Here is a 24,170-nt window from a genome sequence, read left to right on the forward strand (position 1 = left end):
TCCGCGTTGCGCGACATCCGCCCGCCGCTTGAAGGCCACGCGGTGCAGAGCACGCTGCAGTCTGAGGAGTGGATCCGAGTGAGGCTGGACCGACTTTCACAGGCAGCCAAGGTGAATACAGATGCTGTGCGCTCAGCGCAGGAGTAGATAACCGAGTACCGGCATCAGCTGCAGGCCAGGTCCACAGAGCTGGAGGCAATGGAAAGCACCAAGGACTCCCTGTAGAGGCAGCGCTCTGAGCTGGAGGACCATCATCAGGCCGACATTGCCTCCTACCAGGAAGCCATTCAGCAGCTGGACTGAGCTGAGGAGTATCAAGTGGGAGATGGCAGCCCAGCTGCCAGAATACCCGGACCTGCTCAATGTCAAGATGTCTCTGGATATAGAGATAGCTGCTTACGGAAAACTCCTGGAAGGCAAAGAGTGTCGGATTGGCTTTGGCCCAATTCCTTTCTTGCTTCCAGAATTCCCCAAATTCCTTCCATGTCCACTCACATAAAGGTCAAAAGCAAAGAGAAGATCAAAGTGGTAGAGAAGTCTGAAAAAGAAACTGTGATTGTGGAGAAACAGATGGAGGAGACCCAAGTGACTGAAGAAGAGGAGAAAGAGGCCAAAGAGGAGGAGAACAAGGAGGAAGAAGGGGCCGAAGAGGAGGAGAAAGAAGGGGGAGAAGAAGAAGCAAAGTCTCCCCCAGCAGAAGAGGCCACATCCCCAGAGAAGGAAGCCAAGTCCCCAGTGAAGGAAGAGGCAAAGTCACTGGCTGAGGCCAAGTCCCCAGAGAAGGAGGAATCAAAATCTCCAGCTGAGGTCAAGTCCCCTGAGAAGGCCAAGTCCCCAGCAAAGGAAGAGGCAAAGTCACCAGCTGAGGCCAAATCCCCAGTGAAGGAAGAAGCAAAATCTCCAGCTGAGGTCAAGTCCCCTGAAAAGGCTAAGTCCCCAGTGAAGGAGAAAGCAAAGTCCCCTGAGAAGGCCAAGACACTTGTTCTGAAGTCTCCAGAAGCTAAGACTCCAGCAAAGGAGGAAGCAAAGTCCCCTGCAGACAAATCCCCCAAAAGGCCAAGAGCCCTGTCGAGGAGGAGGTCAAGTCCCCAGAGAAGGCAAAGTCTCCCCCGAAGGAGGATGCCACAGCCCCTGAGAAGGAGATCCCAAAGATGGAAAAGGTGAAGTCCCCAGTGAAGGAGGAGAAGCCCCAGGAGGTGAAGGTCAAAGAGCTCCCAAAGAAGGCAGAAGAAGAGAAAGCTCTCACCATGCCAAAAACAGAGAAGGACAGCAAGAAAGAGGATGCACCCAAGAAGGAGACTCCAAAGCCTGAGGTGGAGAAGAAGGAACTTGCTGTTGAAAAGCTTAAAGAATCCAAAGTCCAAGACAAAAAGGAAGAGGCTGAAGATAAGAAAAAAGCAGCCACCCCAAAGAAGGAGGCTCCTGCCAAGGTGGTGGTGAAGGAAGACACTAAACCCAAAGAGAAGACAGAGATGGCCAAGAAGGAACCAGATGATGCCAAGGCCAAGGAACCCAGCTAACCAGCAGAGAAGGAGGCAGCAGCGGCAGCACTGGAGAAAAATAGACACCAAGGAGCAGGCCACCGAGGCCAAGAAGCCTGAAGAGAAAGTGAAGATAGAGACCAAAACCAAGGAGGATGACAAGACTGTCTCAAAGGAGCCCGGGAAACCTAAGGTGGAAAAGGCTGAACAATCCTCCAGCACAGATCAAAAAGACAGCAGGCCTCCAGAGAAGGCCACAGAAGACAAAGCCGTCAAGGGGAACTAAGGCAGGGAGAAAGAAACATCTGGAGCAGCCAAAGAAACTCGGAAGGGTACCAGAGCTCAAGGATCAGAGTAACACAATTTTCACTTTTTCTCTCTTTATGTAAGAAGAAACTGCTTAGATGACGGGGCCTCCTTCTTTAAACAGGAATTTCTGTTAGCAATATGTTAGCAAGAGAATGCGCTCCCAGCCCCCTGTCCCCACACCTTCCCCAGGAGATGGACAATTATGTTACAACCGCTTATGTAGCTGAATGTGTTATATGCTAAATGGCACTCATAAACACTTGATTATAAAAACTGCCCACCTCTTTCCAAATAAGTGCATTTATTGCCTCTGTGCAACTGACAGATGACCACAATAATGAATGAGCAGTTAGAATACATTATGCTTGAGATGTCATAACCTATTCCCAAATGCCTTCTGTTTTCCAAACGAGTGGTCAAGCCCTTGGCCAGAGCTCTCACATTCTGGAAGAGCGACCCAGGTGAGGCCAGGCACTGGCCACTGAATTATGCCAGGGCACACTTTCCACTGGAGTCCACTTTCAGTTGCTTCTGTGCAACAAAACCAAGTGCTTATAAAGTGAAGGTGGTTCTGGTAGAACATTATATTAGTGAAGTTGTTAAAAATTATCCCAATCTTGCCAGGCAGAAAACATTAAGTGAGCAAGTTTTCTGCGGGGTTATATGACATCCACTGATAACCGTAAAGTTTAGTCCACCATTTGTGAGCTGTGCATGTGTGCTTCTGCCTCACTCATTTAAAATCATCAGCAGTCCTGGTTTGCTCATCAACATTTGTTAAATGAACTGGAAAAAAAAATGTGTATAACAAATGGCGTCAAGTAGATAGATACACCTTCTGAAGCATGTTGTTCTTTCACTTGGGTTAGAGAATTGAATGTCCTAGAACCCAAGTGGAGCTAAACAACTGCTAAGATGATTTGGTCACTTGACAAGAATGTACATCTCTACAACTTTTGGAGTAATGGACAAAAGCAGATTTTTATTTGAATAATTTTATATTAAGTATTATACTGATAAAATGAGACTAAAGAGGAAACCTCAGGGAAGAATGGGCACAGAAAAGAGTGCCATACCCTCATGGTTGTTTGCTGAGAAAGCTCGGATTCATATTTTTCTCCCTTTCTCTCCTCCCTTTTTCTCCCTCCAGCTTCCTGTATTCCTGCTTCTCTCTCTCCTTCATTACTCCTCCTTCCTTCCATTCTTCCTCTCTCCCATTCTCTTTCTCTCTCTCTCTTCTTCCCTTCCTCCCTTCCTTTCATCTCTTTATGTTCATACTCTCTGAACATAAATCAGCTAGGCTCTAAACACCAGCTTAAACTAAACTCGTATCCAAATGATACCATCTAGTCAGAATGAAAAGAAACCATTAATTTCTCATGGTAAAATGATGAAAAGTAACTTATACATTTGCCTTCGAATGACTTTTCATATGCTATTTACTCTATTAGGTAAGAAGTCTAGTTACATATGCTTTGAAAGGAACATCATCCCACAGGGTAAAGTAACAATAAGATATCGAAGATTATGAGCCTGGGGGCCAAAAAACACCCAAAGAATAGGACTCAGTGCTGGAAATACATTAGACTGAATTTTTCAAAAGTTTTAAACTGCAACCATATGAATAAAAGTTCTGTTTCTTCCTAAGAATGTATCAAAATTTATTAAGCAAGGAATATTATTTCCCAGGAAGAAGGGATATTGCTGTGAATCCACTCATGTTTGGTGAGTAAGTACTTACACAGTCTGTTTTAGAAAGTAGTGCTTTTTTATATAAATAAACTGGTCATTTGGGAAAATGAAGAGTTGTAAAAATTTTAATAGTATTATGAGTCATATATGCTTAGTATATGGATGTATGTGTTAAAACTGGTCTTATAGTAAGTGTTTTAATGAAATAATTAATGTGCCAATAAGAATGTTCTTTCTTTTAGTACATTGTTATTAAAGTTAATTCAAAATTGCTAAACAATTTGAAAACTTTTTGTTTTGCTTTTCAGTGCAGCTATGGGGTATGTGCACCATACCAACAAAGAAAAAACTATGGACATTATTTTAATACACATTTTATAAATTGAATTGTATGTTATAATTGCATTTTTGTGCTTCACGTTTAACTTTTTAGTTTATTTTTACAGAAGTAAAAAAATGCTTTCACAATACTAAGAAGAGATATTCTATGGTTTAACTTGTGTCCCTTAAAAAAAAAAAAAAAAAAAAAAAAGACTTCTAGAGTCCTAACTCCTGGTACCTTAGAATGTGACTGTATTTGGAGATAAGGTCTTTAAAGCGGTAATTCGGTTAAAATTTTATAATCAGAGTGGGTTCCAAGCAAATATAACAGATGTCCTTATTAAAAGGGCAAATTTGGACACAGAGACAGATAGAGAAGGAAGATGATGTGACTGAACAGGGAGAATGATGTCTGCAAGACAAGGAGCACCAGAGACCATCAGATGGTAAAAGAGAGGCGTGGACTAGATTCTCCCCCACAGGCCAGAGAGGCCAGAGAGGGAAACAACATTGTGGGCATCTTGATTTTGGAGTCCCAGCCTCAAGAACTATGTAACAGTAAATTTCTGTTATTTAAATACCTACATTTTTGCACTTAGGTAAGGTCACTCCAGGAAAATGATACTAGGTTTTTGTCCAAAATAACTCTCAAGATGATGTATGAGTTCTCCACAGATCATCTTGGGAAATGACTTAATGTCATTGTTCCTGAGAAGTATAGCAGAGGATAATTAGCTTTAGCATTTTCTGAATTGAGACAAATATAAACAAAAATGTTTATTTACTCACCATGTGAAACTTTCATAGTAGAGAAAAAAAAAAGTCTAACCCATGAGAAAATAGCAAAAATGATGAGAAAATGTGATTGTATAATGTTTAATGAATGAGAAAATGTGATTATATGGCATATAATAAATGTGTAAGTTCTCTGTAGGAACGTGGCTCCAAGATCCTGTTCCTCTGTTGCACAAATCCAGAGTAATGCTCATCCTGAGTTAAAAAAAGAATGGTAAATATGATAGGATTTCATAAATATTATGGGATTTTACTATGATGATTATGTTATATTAGATAGCAAAAGGGCTTTTGCAAATATATTTAAGTTTCCTAATCAGTTACTTTTGAGTTACTCAAATGGGAAATCTTAGTGTGTCTGACATAAAATCAGTGAGTTCTTAAATGTAGTTTAAGAGACTATAAGCAAGATACATTTTCCTCCTGGCCTTGAAGGAGCAAATTTCCATGTTGTGAATAGGGCTACATAACAGGAAACAGTGGCTAGCCTCTAGGTACGGAGAAGGGCTGTCAGTTGATAACTAACAAGAAATTTAGAAACTTTGTTCCACTAAAATGCAAGAAACTGAATTATACCAACAACCCAAAGTAAGCTCGGAAGATAACCTTGAGACTGAGATGAGATCATAATGCTGGCCGACACGCTGATTTTAGCCTAAGCATAGAACCTTCTGCTGAGGTTAGTCTTCTGATCTAGGGGACTATTATAATAAGCAGATGTTATAAATTGCTAAGTTTGTGGTAATCTGTTACATTGCCAGAAAAAGCGAAGAAATGTACTTACAATGCATACAAAGTGGTATACTCATATATAAGGGTAACTACTAAACACAATTTTAAAAAGTAAAGAAAAGATTAATTCAATAATAGATAAAAATAAGGAATAAAATATACTTCAGTAGTTCACAGGAAGGCAGAAACTAAGCAAACAAAAGGTGATGGCACTAATAGAAAACCATCCAGCAAGTTGATAGTTTTTTTAGCTACATCCATAACTACGCTAACACATGCAATCTTAACACATCAACAAAAAGACAGAATTTTCAAGTGAGATAAAAAAAGATCTAACTATCTGCTATCTACAAGAACCCATTTAAATATAAAGGTACAAATAACTTAAAGGATAAAAAAAATACCACTCCAATATAATGAAAAGAAAGGTAGAATATTTACATTTATGAGGAAATATAGACTTCATAACTAGAAATATTACTAGGACTGGAGAGATCATTATACAATAATAAAGAAATCAATTTTCCACAAGGACCTAACAATCCTAAAAGTAAAGAAAACTAACAAAATAATTTCAAAATGTAGCAATCAAAACTGATAGCATTATAAGGAAATAAATAATTGCATAATTATATTTGCACATCAGAATTAATATTTTAGTAATTAATAGAAAAAGTACATAAAAATCAATATGGCAATAGAAACTCTGAACCAACCTAACAACCAATTACAGTTTTATTCTTGCGGGATTGGTACACATAAGGGAATTATTCCAGGACCCCTGCAGTTGCCAAAATTACAAAATAGCATAGTACTAGCTGGCAAGGATAGTAGAGAGGACGGATGGAAAGAGATTGGTTAATTGATATGAAATTAGCGCTAGGTAGGAGGAATACATTCTATTGTTCTATATCCCTGTAGGGTTAATATAGTTAATGATAATTTATAGTATATTTTCAAATAGCACAGATAATTTTGAATGTTCCCAAACAAAAGATGAAGTTTTGAGAAGATGGATCCACTAATTATACTGGTTTGATCATTACATATTGTATACATATATAAAAATAGACTGTACCTGATAAATATGTATAATTATGTATCAGTTTAAAAATAGTCATACATAATAAAATTATAATACAATATTGTTTTATGTATATATTATGTGCTATACAACTATTATATCTGTAAAATTTATAATAAATACATGCACGTATAAACTTTTTTTCTCCCCATAGAACTGATAGTTCAATATTTAACAGCACATCACTGGTGGAGCTCATGCATGGCATGGTAAATTAATAAAATGTTTTATATTTTTAAAATAAAGTTGCATCTTCCTATGTATCATAAATCATCTCTAAATTACTTATAACATCTAAAACAATCAAAATTGTTATGCTGTATTGTTTTTATTTGTATTAAAAATGGTATAGTTTTGTTATTTTCATTATTTTTAATATTTTTGATGTGTGATTGATTGAACGCAGATGCAGAATCCATAGTTATGAAGAACAACTATATTTAACATACACAGATTCTACCCAACAACAGCTAGAGACACATTTTTTTTAAGTTAATATAGAGCATTCACCCAACAGCCCTTTTTCTGGGTCATTAAACAAACTTAAAAATAAGCTATATTGTGTTTTTGCAGATTAAAACACATTTAACTAAAAGTATATAACAGAAAAATATCTGGAAAGTGCTCAAATATTTGAAATTAAACAACATACATGTAAATATCCTTGGTTCAAAGAAGATATGAGGGAAATTAGAAAATATTCCAAGTTGAGTTAAAATGATCATACAACCTATCTTTATTTTGGGAGTTAACACTATTGGAAAGCATTAAAGTCTTCTACAAGGGAGAAACACTGGTCTTAATCCACTGATCTGAGCTCTCAAATTAAACTACAGAAGAAAGCAAATTAAACTTAAGGCAAGAACAATTTAAAAAATAACAAATAGAAGAGTAGAAGCTATTGAAATTGAGTATAAAAAGAATAAAGAACATTAATTAATAAAACCTGATTCGTTGAAAAAAATTAATAAAATTGATAAACCTCTCACCATACTAACTAAAAATGAGAAAAAACAAATTATAATTTTCAGGAATGAAGTTAGTATATCACTACCACATAGGATAAAAAAAATTAGAGACTATTACAAACAACTTTATGGCCATAAATTTGATAATTTTTATGAAATAATTCTCAAAAGAAGCAGTGTCAAATTTTACATTAAAATAGATACAAAAACATTCTAAGTTCAATTTATACACAAATGCGTGTTTACATCCTGGTTTTGATGGGAAATTCTACCTAATCTTAGAAAACATTTAAAATAGAAATAATACTTCAGCAAAACCGTAGAACACACACGAGGAGGAAAGCAATGCAAAATCACTTTTGTGAGGCCAGAATCTCCCTAATAACAAAAACATGTGAAGACATATAAGAAAAATATATATATATATATAGATCAGTATCTGTCATGAACATTGACACATATTATTTTAAACAATTAGCAATTTAAAACAATATTATGACCAAGTGTAGTTTTTTTAAGGAATGTGTAATTTAATTTCTTAAATTTAAATCTGCTGCCAAATTTGAAAACATCTTTCCTGGTGTTCTTTAAATATTTCATATGACCAATTTTAATCCCTTCTCTCTTTCTGAGGTTTATTGTCGTTATATATCACATATATATAATCATATATGTATAGTATTAATACATTATTGATATTAACATAATATGTATATAACATACGTAAATTTTACATCATGTATGTGTCAAATAATGTAATACATTGTTATACATACACACATATGCCAATTGGACATACTCATAGTGTCACACTCCTGATATTGTTCTAAGGATCTTTGAGCCTCTGTTCATCTTTTTCAATCTTTTTTTCTATCCATATTCTTCAAATTGGAAAATTTCTCTTAATCTGTGTTCTCGTTTACTATGTTTTTCCTCACCATTCTAGTATAAAGTCTTTCCAGTGTACATTTTAATCTCAAATGTTATATGTGTCAATTCTAAAATTGATGTTTGCTTTTATTTTTACTATTTGATTTCTTTTTGGAGATATTCTTTCATTATGAGTATATTTCTTGTGAACTAAATGACCATGGTTTTGTCAAATTCTGTAATGTTCTTTTATAATAATTATAACAGCTAGGTCATCCAAAGGCTGGCATTTGACATTTTTTATTTCCCCTGAGAAAAGATCATATTTTCCTAGCTTTATGCCCATAAGTAATTTTGCAGTGTATTTTTGACATTAGGAAAATTGTGTTGTGGGAACTGTGGATTCTGTTAAATGCTTCTAAGGAATGTTGGGGTGTGTGTTCAGTAAGACTGTAACTTGGACAAAGTTTCTGAGATCTCAGGCCAAATTGTTAGCAATTTACTTCACACATGGAACTCCAGGACTAGTCATAAATTAGGATAAAATTTATTTAGTGAATTTAAAACTTTTATTTTCTGAATTTTGTTTATCGGGTTCCCATTTCATTTACCTTTGAGTCTGTCTTTCATTGTTTTTCAAGGCCAGAAAAAAGTTGACAGGTTAATTTTTTTAAATCAAAGTTTAACTATTCAGCATTTCTGCCATGAGTTGTAAAGTCCTTAGGACAAAGTCATAAAAAAGGGGAACTCCCTGTGTGCCAGTTGGATCTTCTATGTTTTTATCACTCTCTAAATTCTTGCAATTTTTCAGTATCCAGAGTAATCAGATAGCATTTTTTTCATTTATTTAAGAGTGAATAATTGATATGTGTGAGAAGGTAAATTGCGCTACAATCTTAAAGCTTCCTTTAGGACATAGAAAAGTATTGAGATCTATGGATGTGGCTTTTGCTTTTTTTTAAATAAAAAATATAATGGACTACCTTTTTAGAAATGTATAGTTTAAGCTTCATATAGAGTTCTCTAACAATGAAGAATCTCTGTTTAATTTTCAGATTGCATTGCTAATGTTTTATTCACACATTGTTTACTATTGCCAAGGGATCAAAAAATGCACAATCACTATATTTTACACGCGATTTCAATATATCACATGGGATGTTTACTTAATCTTTTCCACAAGCTAACCACTTTATTTTTTACGTAACAACTGGCCCAATGAGGCTAGCAATGCTAGGTGATTTTATGGGCTATGAGATTAAGAGTAAGAGAGAGGAGCTTGTAAAATAATAATAAGGAACATGAGAATACTGAAGTTAAAATGAAAAAAAAAAGTAGTATTCTAAAAGAAAGTTTCTCAGTTACCTTGATTTCCCAGCTTAAGAGACTGCAGCCTACTTTTCACTGAAACATTAGTATTAAAAGTTTTTTGTGTTTTTCTTTGAATGGTGACTTTATGGTATTGAATCTGATTCTCTTCACCTTTCTTCATTCTCTTTTACCTTAGACTAGTTTTATTATTTTATAGTTATGCTTTTCAGAGCTTAAATTTGTCACAGACATTTTGTTTTGTGTTTCTTATAAGGTCTTATCTATTAATGCTATATTAATGTAAATAATTCATGAATATGATCAATATCTTGGTCCAAAACCACAAACACACTCTTTGCATGCAGGGTCTTCCAAGTAATAATTAAACAGATCTGGGCACAGGGTTTTGAGTACAGTGGGTGAAAGCCCTTTATCACTTGAGGACAAATATCTTTGACCTGGAAATTGTGGCAATAACAAGTTCTTTAATGATCTCCCTTCTGGAAGAATCTTCTTTGATGGTTACAGGTTTATGTTCAGTAATAATGAATAATATTGAAACAGTTCTGGGAGAAGATACAATGTAAACAAGTTGATATTATATAGTGTATTATTTTAAAATTTTACCTGTTTACTGGAGTTTGAGACATTATTTTGCTTGCTCTCATACTACTGGAAGGCATCATGAACTCAAGAAAATTTTCAAGATTCTGTAAGCAAACTGTTTTCCATCTTCTTTCCATTAATCTAGCATTCCTGAGAAGCCATAAAGATTATGTATTAGCTAAAAAAGGGGTTTCTGGTAGTGATACCACAATCTATATCCACATTTTTGGATAATCCTTGATTATTTGGTGTAATAACATGCCTGTCTACTTTCCCAGAATCAGCTCCAGTAGAAATGTCCTTCCTCCCATTTCTTATTCATAATGTCAGCTACTTTTATAATAATTGCATTTGGAATATAGTCATCTTCTTATAAAAAGAAAACCTACCATCTATTGTTGAATGTAAGACAGCAAGGAGGTTTGATGGTATTCAAAGACCATATCGTGCTTCTTTTGAGATATCGTTGCCATCAGAAAATAATATGAATAGTCTGAAAAGATTTGCTGAAAAACCTCTAGCCTGTTAGTGAAATGTAGTTTATCTCTATGCTCATATTGATTTTCATAAAGAGAGCTAAAGTTTGAAATATACTTAGTACTTGGATTTTATATTTCTATAAGACATATAAATACATAACTCTTAAAAACTTTTCAAATATTAATTAATATATTCTGAAAATACACTATTATCATGAATTTTAAGCATGGTTATGAAAATAATTCTGATTTTTCAATGTGTTTCATTTTTACAGTGAGAAGAATGGATACAAAATAGTATGAAAAAAATTTCAGTATTACTTTATCTAAAAGGCATTTTTCAGTTTATCAAAATGATAGATGGGAAAATTTCTAGAGTACTTTAGATGTATTTCCAGAAATATAACTATATAAAACAATATTTTATCCATCTTTCTTGTTTTCTTCATCAGATTAATGAATAAAAGAACTAATATGTAAACCTTAAAAAGCAAGATATTAACTTATTGCTATGAATATAAAGTTTTTCTAAGTAGCATGTCATTATTTTTGTGCCTTATGAATTAACTTTCTCCAAAGCATATTCTAAGGAGAGAACAAATTGTACTTATAAGATTCTTTTTGCCCGTAATAACAGGATAATCTTATAAGAACTAGATTCCTTATAATAAATATGATTTGATTTTTTGATAAACTTTCAGGTATCAATGGATACAACTCTTTCCATTCTAGGTTCCAATAATGTGTTGTTCATCTATTAAAACATAATGCATTGTAAATTAGTGTAAATGATTTAAAGTAGATTGGAAAAAATAAGTCAAAATTTCTTAGTATGTGTTACAAATCAGAACAAATCTTTTTACTTTTTGGAGTTTTTAGGAACTAACTATGTTAATGTAAAATGAGAGAAAATTTTATAAGATTCTAAGGAAATGGGTAATATGAATATTTTGAAGTTCTTACACAATTTGAAAAATATTAGAATATTCATAACCACAAATGGCTGGTAGATATCCAAGGTAATCATCAAGAATAATAAGTCAAAATTGGAGTGAGGAAATAAACAACTCCATTTAATACTGCCAAACACTGTCATTACTTATACCTTAGCCACAGTAGTACTTAGCATCTCAAGTATCAAGTGACTTTCTTAAAGCTTTTTAGATGTGACCATTAATTTCATGTGCTTTGCAAGTTTTATTCTCATCTTAACCCATCTTTTCTGATTGCAAAAGGGGTATAAGAATAATTTAAAAGCCATAAAATTAGCAAATTTTAACACTTACATATTTGAGTTGTCAAAGTGAAGTCTAATATTACTAGAAAATATTTTTATGCTACTGCAGTCTATTCTAATTTAGACCAAAATAAGACATTGACTCGTCTATTTATTTTATTTCATTTTAATTTTTGAGGCAGAGTCTCACTCTGTCACCCATGCTGGAGTACAGTGACATGTTCTCAACACACTGAAACCTCCACCTCACGGGCTCAAGTGATTCTCCTACCTTAGATTCCCGATTAGCTGGGACTACAGGCACATGCCACCATGCCTGGCTAATTTTTGTATTTTTGGTAGAGACGGGATTTCACCATTTTGGCCAGGCTGATCTCTGACTATTGGCATCGTGATCCCCCTGCCTACACCTCCAAAAGTGCTGGGATTACAGGCGGGAGCCACCACTCCTGGCTGACTCTTCTCTTTAAATATCTCTTTTGTACATCCCTTTGACTCCATTACATCATCGACATAAACTGAAATACTATAAACTCCTTATGTATCTAATGAAATAACTGCTTAAGTGATCTTCCTCCCCCTACATAAGTATCTACATACTTTTTTGACCATTAACCCATATAGAAAACTATGAGTAATAACTTAATATATGCCTATTGATTTATTATTTTAAAAATCTACAAGATGGAAATCTAAAAGACGACACAACCTAAAAACTCTATTGTTTTCTTTCCTCCTATTATATGAGCTTACATGCTTTACTTTTTAGATCACTGCTCTCCACTGTGGGCAGTGTGCTTTATTTTTAAAATGATCATGTTGTTTGCTTACTTACCTAAAGTTTTAAAATAATGTCTGAATGTTCATAGCATAAAGGCCCAGGTCCTTAACATAGCCACAAAGTCCAGCAATATTTGATTCAGTCAAAGCTCTTTAGCATTCTCTTTTGTCTCTCTGCACCTCTCAGTGCCTTCTAGCCCCTGTGGCTTCTCTCTGTTTCTTGGCTCTTTCATGCTCCCATCTATGACAAGGCCTCCATCCATTCTGCTTCTTTTCCTTGGAACCTGTAACCTCTATCCCACACAAAGCTTCATCTAATCTTGCTCTCATCTAGTAACATGAGCTCCTGTTACAGATCCCAATTCAAATATCAATTGCTCACAGTCACCTTTCCTGTCACCAGGAAATGGCAAGGCCACTGTCTCTAGGTATTGTATATCAGTATACTCTGTCCTTTTAATTTTGCTTTATTCTATAAGCTGTATTTAAATAGAGGGTTGGTGATAGCAGATATTTTAAATTTACTTGGTTTACTACTGTATCCTAAGTGGTTAGAAAACTGTCTTGCGCCAGGCACGGTGGCTCAAGCCTGTAATCCCAGCACTTTGGGAGGCTAAGGCAGGTGGATCACAACGTCAAGAGATGGAAACCATCCTGGTCAACATGGTGAAACCCCGTCTCTACTAAAAATAAAAAATAAAAAAAATTAGCTGGGCATGGTGGCACGTGCCTGTAATCCGAGCTACTCAGGAGGCTGAGGCAGGAGAATTGCCTGAACCCAGGAGGCAGAGGTTGTGGTGAGCCGAGATCGTGCCATTGCACTCCAGCCTGGGTAACAAGAGTGAAACTCTGTCTCAAAAAAAAAAAAAAAAAAAAAAAAGAAAAGAAAAGAAAAAGAAAAGTGTCTGGCTTCAGTTAGGTGCTCAATACATATATTTTGCACAAATGGCTGTATCTTGCTAGTATTTACATATATGTTTGTGTTTCTTTACCTAATGTCAATTTCCTACTGAAGGTTATACACTATGACCGCAAGGCCCCACTTGTGATGGTCTCTACCACATTCCAGCAGAATGTGTGTCACATAGTAAACTTCAAAAAAATTATTGCTATAGTTGCTGCCATCTCTTCCCTAGAAACCAAGAATAAACTTATGATATATATTATAATTTTAAAGGGATTTAAAAGGCAAAGTAAAAGGAAAAATATTAATTTGCCTGTGTTAATTTCCAAATTAAAAAGGTGATTTGTGGGGCAGAGAAACAAATTATCTCAGACATCAGCTGAAACTCTTGGTGCGAATGTAAACTGGGTCAGCCACTGTAGAAAGCAGTTTGGAGATTTCTCATAAACTTAAAACAGACCTACCATTCAACCCAGCAATTCCATTACTGGGTATATATCCAAAAGAAAACAAATTGTTCTACCAAAAAGACACATGAACTCTTCTGTTTATTGCAGCACTATTCACAATAGCAAAGACATGGAATCAACCTAGGAGCCCATCAAAGACAGATTGATTAAGAAAAAAATACATAGTATCATGGGATGCTACACAGTGATAAGAGAAGAATGAAATGATGTTCTTTGCAATAACATGGATGCATCTGGAAGCCACAATCTTGAGTGAATTGACATAGGAATAGAAAACTAAATACTGCATTTTCTCACTTACAAATGAGAGCTAACACATTGTGTACTCATGGACATAAAGATGGCAACAGTGGACACTGGAGACTACATTCAGATGCAAGGATAGAAAAATTAGCTGTTGGGTACTATGTTCAATACCTGGCTGATGGGATCATTTGCACCTGAAGCCTTAGCATCACAAAATATACCCAGGTAACAAACCTGCATATGTATCCCATGAATCTAAAATAAAAGTTGAAAAAGAAAAAAAAATGACAGAACTTTGAGAAATAGCTTATGTTGAAACAAAAAATAATTTGTAAGCAGTATGAAAACATTTAAATTAAAGAAATGTACTGCATTATAAACCTACAGCAAAAGCAAGGAAAGATACTCATAACAGAAAACAAAAGTATTTTGTCTATAAAGTGCCAGTTGGGAAGTCATCAGCACTTTATCGTCCTTGCTTTGGATCCATCTGAAAAGTCACTAGAAATAAAGTTATAATGTAAATGAGGAGAAAAAAGCCCACTGTATTGGAAAACCTAAAGGTTGTCTTGCAAATGACAAAAAAATTTCACTAGGCACAGTAAATGAGAAAGAATTTAAAGAAAGAGAATAGAAACTGACTTAGAAAGGACGTGGCAGTGCTTCTGGCAGAAATTCACTTACACTCTACTTTGAAGATTGGGCTGTTTTAGGTAGCAGGATGAGAAAGAGATGGAACAGTTCACTCTAAACACTATTTGTAGATATGACTCAGTCATGGAGCAGTGCATCAATAGTCCAAGTTCAATGTTGTCACACAATCAAAGAGAAAGCCAAACGACAGTCATTCATTCAGTGCACTAGGGCTTAGCATGTGTCCGACATGGGACATTAACATTAGGAAAAAGATTAGAAATGTAACATCATGGCCTCAGAGTAGAGAACAGGTCAAGGCAAATCCACATATAGAAAAGTTTGGCACAGGCCAAATTTCTTCACCAAATGCAAATGTATAGATAGACAGCTCCCTGCAACAGCAATAATAATAATAAGTAGATTAAGAAAATACCTCATATCTCAGAACTTACTTTTTGTGGTATGAAAAAGGACAGAACTAACAAAATGCAGGACTTAAATTACACAGCATTATAAAGAGAAAACCATATGCCCAAAAAGTTTAGAAGCATAATATGCATTTAAGAAATGCATGTAGCCGGGAGTGGTGGCTCACACCTGTAATCCCAGCACTTTGGGAGGCCGAGGCAGGTGGATCACGAGGTCAAGAGATCGAGACCATCCTGGTCAACATGGTGAAACCCCGCCTCTACTAAAAATACAAAAAATTAGCTGGACATGGTGGCGCATGCCTGTAATCCCAGCTACTCGGGAGGCTGAGGCAGGAGAATTGCCTGAACCCAGGAGGCGGAAGTTGCGGTGAGCCGAGATCGCGCCATTGCACTCCAGCCTGGGTAACAAGAGCGAAACTCCGTCTCAACAACAACAACAAAAAATGTATGTAATAGAGGAAAAGGTGTAAGTTTTAGTTGCTATCTGAATAGATTTTATGCAAATTTGTACTACCTGATACAAAAGATAAAAAAAGAAAAAAAATACTAAGACAATTTCTTCCATCGCTTGGAAATATTTATTGAGAACCTACCAAATTTTAGATATTGTAAACGTTTAGACACTGTGCTGTTTAAATAATACATAACATAAACATGCCCTTTGTCTATGAAACATATAGTCTAATAAAATACATTAACAAACAAGTGTACAATAATGATTCAATGCTTATAATCCTTTGATACAAGACTTATTTTTAAATTGAAATGTAAGAACTACAGAAAAAATGGTTCATAGAAGAAACTTTTTTTTTGAGATGGAGTTTCGCTCTTGTTACCCAGGCTGGAGTGCAATGGTGCGATCTCGGCTCACCGCAACCTCTGCCTCCTGGGTTCAGGCAATTCTCCTGCCTCAGCCTCCTGAGTAGCTCGGATTACAGGCACTCACCACCATGCCCAGCTAATTTTTTGTATTTTTAGTAGAGACAGGGTTTCATTATGTTGACCGGGATGATCTCGATGTCTTGACCTCGTGATCCACCTGCCTCGACCTCCCAAAGTGCTGGGATTACAGGCGTGAGCCACCGCTCCTGGCCAGAAGAAACTTTTAACAAAGAAATGCACATGAAAAGTTCTGAAAGCAAGAGAGCACTCCACATGTTCAAGACACTGAAATAAAATTCAGAATGGGCAGACTGCAACATTTAAGAAAAAATGATAAAATACAAAGCTGGAGAATAACAAAGGTGCAGGCCTTTGAATGCCAAGATAAGGTATGTTAACACTAACACAAGAAAAGTAAAAAGATATTTGAGGATTTTATATTACTTTGCAGACTTGAGAATAGATTGAGAAAAGGCGTCAGTGTAGACAAAAAGACTGATTAGGTAATGTTACTGTATTCCCGGAAAGAGATGGTATTGATTTGGACAGCAGTAATCAAGGAGAATGAAGAGAGATTAGATTTAGAAAATATTCAACATATGGCAATGTCAGAACTTTGTACTTGGTTAAATATAAATAGTCAAGTGAATAATGATTTAAGAATGATTTTTTTGGTTAGGGGCTTTGGGCATAGAAAGGGAATGCAGACGAATAGGCAGATTTTTAGAGAAAAGATCATTATTAATTTTAGACTTTCTGATTTTAAGAGTTAATTGGAATAATCAGTTGAGTGTGAAAGAGTAGAGACTGGTTGAGACATTGGGATATTTAAAATAATTAGCAGACGATAATTGAACTATGGAAACAGATGTGGTTTTTCTATTTGAATATTTGAAATGGGATAAAAAGAAATATCTGCATTTAATAAAAACAAAAATTAGGAGCCCATAAATAAGACTGTAAGAGGATCTAAGAAACATTAGAAAAAGTGTAAAAAGCCTGAAAAGTGTGGTACATGAAAGCCAAAGGGAATGTCTTTTGGTCTTTCCCAAAGGCTTTAGGGTAATAAATGCTACTAGGTCAGGTAACTCTAACACTGAGAATTTACACATTAAATAATCTAAAATGCTGTGTTGTGATCATTGCTGGACCATGGATTGCTAGTTACAGCAAGCCTACTGTAACCTCTTGTGTGTGTGTGTGTGTGTGTGTGTGTGTGTGTGTGTGCGTGCGTGTGCATGTGTGTGTGGGAGAGATTTTTGCTATATACTATGTTTCAGTCTAAATATAATTGAATATATAATTTAAAAGATTAATTAAATAGAAATAGGGAAATGCAAATAAATTTAGTAAAATAATGTAAATCCAGAGTATAGTTAGTGCGCAAAATTTGTGATCTTTTTTCTTTTTAATGAGCTGCAAATTTGGTTCTGAGCCAAAGACCAAATCAAACAAAACAATATAATGAGATATATAACAAGTCCATTAGTTAGAAGCATAAAAATGGTAAAAAGGAAATATAGGTAAATATACATGCATATGTTTTAAAATAACTTATATTTTACAATTTATAAAATATTATAAAATATTATACATATTATATATTTTTATAGTGTATTATCATCATGATTATTTTTAGAGACAAAATCTCAGTGTTCCCCAAGCTAGAAGTCCTTTGCTCAAGAGATCCTCTGACCTCAGTCTTCTGAGTAGCTAGTGCTACAAGTGTGCATAAACAGACACATCAAATTTTTAATTTTTTTTGTAGAGACAAAGTCTTGCTAAGTTGCCTAGGTTAATATCGAACTCCTGGCTTCAATTGATCTTCCTGCCTCAGCCTCCTAAAATGTTGGGATTATAAACCTGGAGTCACCATGGACATTCCCATGATATATATTCTATTTATATAACATACATCATATATTATGTAACATATAGTAAATGAAATAATATACTTTTATTTCCTTTTTATTTCTTTATATTTCAAATTTAATTTTGGTTTTGAAACTTGATGTGTTATAGCATAGTAAACAACTACACAATATTTTTAAATTATATTCTTCACTTTTAAAAAGCAGATGAGGAAACAATTTCATATGAACAGGTGAGTATTTTGGTGCAGATTGGCATCATTCTTAACCTTGCTTTTCCTAAAAGTAAAAATTTGAAATATATAGATAAAGAAGTAGACTTTCTATATATTGAACAGTCCTCTTTGATACTATCTGTCTCTCTTGAGACTTCACAATAGGTGGGCAGTTGAGATTAAATACTGTTTTTTTTTTTTTTTTTTTTTTTTTTTTTTTTTGGTAAGAACATGGAGTGTGGTTATGTAACTTCTAATTAAGGGTATAGTCAAATGAATTGTTAGTAAACAAAGAAAACAGAGGTAGGCATATTGCTAAACAAACTCAGGAGCCTTACATTTATGTGCAAATGACTGATTAACTCTGACTTTGCATAAATTTGAACCCAAAGAACATCTCTGGACACAGTGGTCTTCAGAAATAATTATGAATCATTGAGATATTAACAGTCTATATCATAGAATTCACCCATATGATTGTAGTAATTGTAGTTTACAGTTTGTGCATAGTAGATAATTTCAATTGCTCTCCTTGGAGAGCAATTAGCTAAAATTGAGCTAATCTTCTCAAACTTACCTATTTGTTAGAGTTTATCTAAATAAATCTATGCTTTAAGTTGTTTTGGAGAGTTGCATATCTAAGTCAGTAACTTTTAAATAATGTTTGTCAAATTGCTTGATATTATGAGTCATCTACTTAGGGATCCTTATGGATTTAGTCTGTTGCCCAATGAAGTCATTTTTGCATGTGATAATACAATTATATCATAAATTGGGAAAAAAATGTGTGTATTGTCAGGAAAGGCTGGTGTGCATCCAGCTTATCAAAAATGAACATTGAGTAATCAAAGTAAAATTTAAACACAGGGGGTTTTCAAAATGTGTACTCTTTCATAATCACTTATCATGATCATTTAATCTGTCAGGACTTATACCTGCTGGTATTGATGCTCAGGTGATATTAAAGTGCAGGTCTTATAAAAATGTTATTAACCAGCATCATAAAAATTATGCTTAGAATTTAGTGTAATCAGGTCTGTTTTATACAGTTGAGATGGATAAAATTCAATGAAAGTTGAAAACATTCATATATTTTCCCTGATAGGTGGCTTTAGCAGGTGAAGGTAAAAGTTATGGAGTTGATAATGGAATAGCCATGTCAAAAGACTGCTGACTCCTCATGGAAAATATAGGCTTCAGCATTTTAAATTATATTTATTGAACAGCCGTATGTTTCAAACATCTGGAATAGATTCATGCCAAGGAATCATTTAAATTACCATACAGTTTTATTGCTATTTTCAACAAACAATTTACCTGGACAAGACAGTTATTTCATTAATTGATTCATTTATTCCATTAAGAGCTGTAGTTTCTGTTTTGTGTCAGTGACTCAGTGACTGAACTGGGTGAAATTCTAGAGTTACAGCAGTTAGAAGACATTTTCTTGATTCTAGTGATCAATACATCCATCTATAATTTCTTGTTCTACAGATCAATAAATTAAATAAACTCATGATTTTGAGGTGATTGGTGTATGCCAGGCATTGTGCTCATTTTATGAAGATACTTAATAATTCTTTTAATAATCCTTGAGAGGATATTATGTTTCATGCACATTTTCTTGTTTGGGAAATTGAGGTGTGGTGGGATTGAGTAAAATTTGCCCAAGTTTACATAACTAGCAATTGTCAAGGCAGGGCTGAAACCTAAGTAATGGGACTGCAAAGTGTTCACAGTTTGTAAACTCTCTTACATATTATTGGAGGGCAAACCAAATAGAGCCTGAAACTCTAAATATTACCCAAAGCCTTATTCGAGTGTTAATTCCATTTCTTATGACAATTTGATGGGATAATGTCCAAAGCAGTGATTTTGTAGGTAGACGAGGTTGTAATATTGGGGTTCAGGCTGCCCTCAGCTCCCCTGAGAGGATATTTCTCCAGGTTCTTGGTCTCCTGCCCTCTCAAGAATGAGAGAGGGGACCACAGTGCAGTATGCAGTAAATGCTGGACTCAAAAATGTTTGTAGAAAGTGATTTATTTAGAGACAAAAAGGAGAAGGAGAGAGAAACAGCTAACTCTTACACTGAGTGAGAGAATCCAGAAAGATGGAATCTAGGAGAGAAAACAGCTTCCACACTGAGTGGAAGGGAATAGAGAGAGATGGAGTTTAGGAGGGGAAGACAGGCTTCCACGAGTGTGGAAGGGGACCCCAAAGGGGATTTCCAGGAGAGAGAACAATGGCTTCCATGAAGGGAGTGTTGGTGGAAGGGGACCCAAACGTGGAATCTGAAGGGGTGTGGAAAAAGGGGACTTTTAACCTGGGAGGAACCTCCACCTACTCTAAGACCCCTGACCAATGAAAGGAGTTCCTTAGGACTTCCACTGGAGTGATTGACTCTTAGTTTCTTCCTGTGTCAGTGAAATTCAAACATTAAACATTAAATCTCCCAGATGGAGAGAGATGGGAGCGGGTCATGGCACTGGGAAGTTCTTGCCCTTAAAACTACGCCCCCTCGTGGACCCAGAAAGAGAACGCATTTCCTCAAGGCGACTGAGTTCCAATTCCAGGTCAGATCTAGTTCAATACCTTAAAAGAAATTGGGTCCTGGGCCGGGCGCGGTGGCTCAAGCCAGTAATCCCAGCACTTTGGGAGGCCGAGGCGGGCTGATCAAGAGGTCAAGAGATCGAGCCCATCCTGGTCAACATGGTGAAACCCCGTCTCTACTAAAAATACAAAAAATTAGCTGGGCATGGTGGCGTGTGCCTTTAATCCCAGCTACTCAGGAGGCTGAGGCAGGAGAATTGCCTGAACCCAGGAGGCGGAGGTTGCGGTGAGCTGAGATTGCGCCATTGCACTCCAGCCTGGGTAACAAGAGCGAAACTCCGTCTCAAAAAAAAAAAAAAAAAAAAAAAAAAAGAAATTGGGTCCTAATTAATATCTACTTTTGGGAAAAAGCCGTAAAGAAATGGGGGCTGCAAATGATTTGACATTGGCTAAAAACAAAACAAAAACGCTGAAATAGGAAATCAGAAGGCACTTAAGACAAACTAACTTATTTTGCTTCAGGATAGTCCTGAAAATGAGTAAAAAGCGTCTATGCATTGCCTCAGCCGTCCTGTAACAGACGTCTACAAATTCAAATTTTAATTCAATTATTCTTCAGTCCATCTTGGGTCTGATATTGGGAGTTTTCTCCCAGGATATATTTCTATGCTTTTTGATGGTTAGAGTGGATTTCTCTTTAAGATGATGTAATGTTAGTCTTCTATGAAGTTCAGAGATCTATACCATAGCTCAAAGCATTTTTTACCCTACAGTACCAAATTAAAGATGAAAGGGGATGAAGAGAGAAATGCTCATTGAAATATAAATATTTCATCTTTATTAATTCTGAAAGCATGTAAGATGAATTTTAAAAGGAACAGGTGAATTGTGTTATGTAAAATCTGAGTATTTCTGATGTGATTACTTTCCCTGAAGTTGGTGACTTCTGGAAAAAAAAAATCTATGCAGGAAATTTTGTCATTTATGTTTTGAATCTTAACTGAGATGAGTCAATCTGGGGTATCTTTTAAATTAGCGTAATGCAGTTAGAATTATCTCAGATTGGAAAGCTTTTGTAAAAATGCGTATATCTTTCAAATTAACTTTCTTACAATTAACTTTGTAGAAAGATACTGAAAATGTTTACAGAAAATAAAAACCTAACATGCATTTCCAGTGCTCTATTCCTTTGCCTTATCGCAATTGCTTATTTTCCCTTTTATTACTAAAATTCTATTGAAGATCTGATAACAACCACAACAAAACACACATATTTACAACACTATACCATAAAACTGATACTCAACTTCATTTGAAGAGTTGGAATGATGTTCTAATTAAGCCACCAGGTTTAAAAAGAGAGTGAAAAGGAACTCATTTGTGTTTTGTTTAAGAAGTTGCCACCAAACCTCCTCTTGAGACTATCATCATCATTAAATCATATTGTAAATCACCCTTTCTATTTGCACACTCTGAAACCGGGTAAAAGGCTGGTTCCTCTGTTCCCGAGCTTCCATCTATTCATAGATATTCAAATACCAGGAAACAACTCAGACACAGAGGTCAAACAGGAACAAAGTTTAAAATTCTCCTTTCAAGCTGTAACTCTTATAATAGTAGAATTTACTGCACACAAGAGAGGACAAGAACCAATTTTACTTTACATGTATAAGTATAGTTTTTCTAGTACTGTCTGTATATATTTAGACCACTGTATATAATATTTTTGATTATTCATTCCATAATTTAAAAGATTAATTAAATATATTCATTATACTCATATTTACTTATGAATTATATAGGCACTATTTTATCATATTACTTACATTATGAGGTAGGCACAAAATGTGAGTTAAAGATCCCTGTTACATTGCCTACTAATGGCATAAAACTCTCCAATAGTTTTAGTGAGATTAATTTGATTAAATTTATTCTGTAAATTGAAAATATTGATTTAATGGCTTGTAATACAATGGCTCCAATGTTTGGTTGTAAGCTCATTTTATTTCTCTACATGGTTTTCACATCTGTCATAACTGAAAATGATAGTCTATAAAGGCACAAAGATCTAAAGAGAAAAAGTAATTCATTGGTGCTACTTAATAAACTAGGATTTTTTTTATTTCTTTCTATTATCTAAAGTGTTATTTCCAAATCTGTTTTGAAAACTTGTGTAATTATGATTAAAAAAAAGGTTTGCTTATCAAGTAAGTTAAACATATTGCATTTTTGTGTTTTTAAGAAGCAGATTTAAAAATCATTGCAAAACCTGGGCTGGGTGTGATGCCTCATGCCTGTAATTCCAGCACTTTTAGAGCCAAAGGCAGGAGGACTGCTTGAGGGCAGGAGTTCCAGTCTAGCCTGGACAATATAGTGAGACTCCCATCTCTGCAAAGAAAAGGAATAATTAAAATGTAAATAAATTTTAAAAATGCAAACCTTTATTGTTAGTTTCTTCTCTGGATGATTGTGAATTGATTAGAATCTTTTGTTTCTCAATTTAAATGCACAAATGTGACTTTGATAGATAATACAGTTGCATAATTTTTTATAACAAAGTCATTTTGAAATGGAAAGATTATTAAGCATTTGCAAATGCTTGATGTCCTTCTTTAAAAAAAATACTTTCCCATTTGTGATAAAAAGGTCACTTTAACTTAAAAGATGAGATGATTATTTTTATTTTTAAATATATATTCTAGGAATTAAAGAGTGCTGACAAAATTGGTCCATGAAAAAAACAAAAAAACCAAAAGCTCAAAACCCAAACTTAACAAACTGAACGACAAAATAAATGATAGTATTGGATAACACATAGAATAAATAAATGTCTATTCATATGAGTTCATATGGATATAAATACATAATTGAATGAATAGATAATTAAGAGATAAGGGTCAGCTCTTTCTTACAGAACAATTCTCATTCTTAATATAAAAGGAATGAGGGAAATCTGAAATCATTATGTGTACAACACAGTGATAACTGTTGCCAGCAAGATGAATGACCAGGTCAGTATGCAAAATGGGAGGAATAAAGGCATATATGTATCGTCTCAGAATAAATAAATAAATTAATATTTAACCACTACAAAGAAAAAAAGTTTTACCATTATGGTGGAGAAACTTGGTAGGTACCACCTTACCCAAGTGATCCAAGTAAGCATTACCAGTAATAAGACACAGAGATATAATGTGCCTGAGAAAGGTACAACATAACTTCTGTGTTATTTTAACAAAAATGCATAATATTCTAGTCAAGAGAAAACACTAGGCTAATCCAAACTAACTAATATTAATC

General features: G+C 34.8%; 1 pseudogene; it reads left to right on the forward strand.

Moving 5' to 3' along the window:
- Positions 1–483: 483 nt before the first annotated feature.
- Positions 484–1,767, forward strand: LOC101046687 (uncharacterized; annotated as a pseudogene).
- The last annotated feature ends 22,403 nt before the right edge of the window (positions 1,768–24,170 follow it).

The sequence above is a fragment of the Saimiri boliviensis genome, chromosome 1 (assembly GCF_048565385.1).
Source record: "Saimiri boliviensis isolate mSaiBol1 chromosome 1, mSaiBol1.pri, whole genome shotgun sequence".
Lineage (NCBI taxonomy): Eukaryota > Metazoa > Chordata > Mammalia > Primates > Cebidae > Saimiri > Saimiri boliviensis.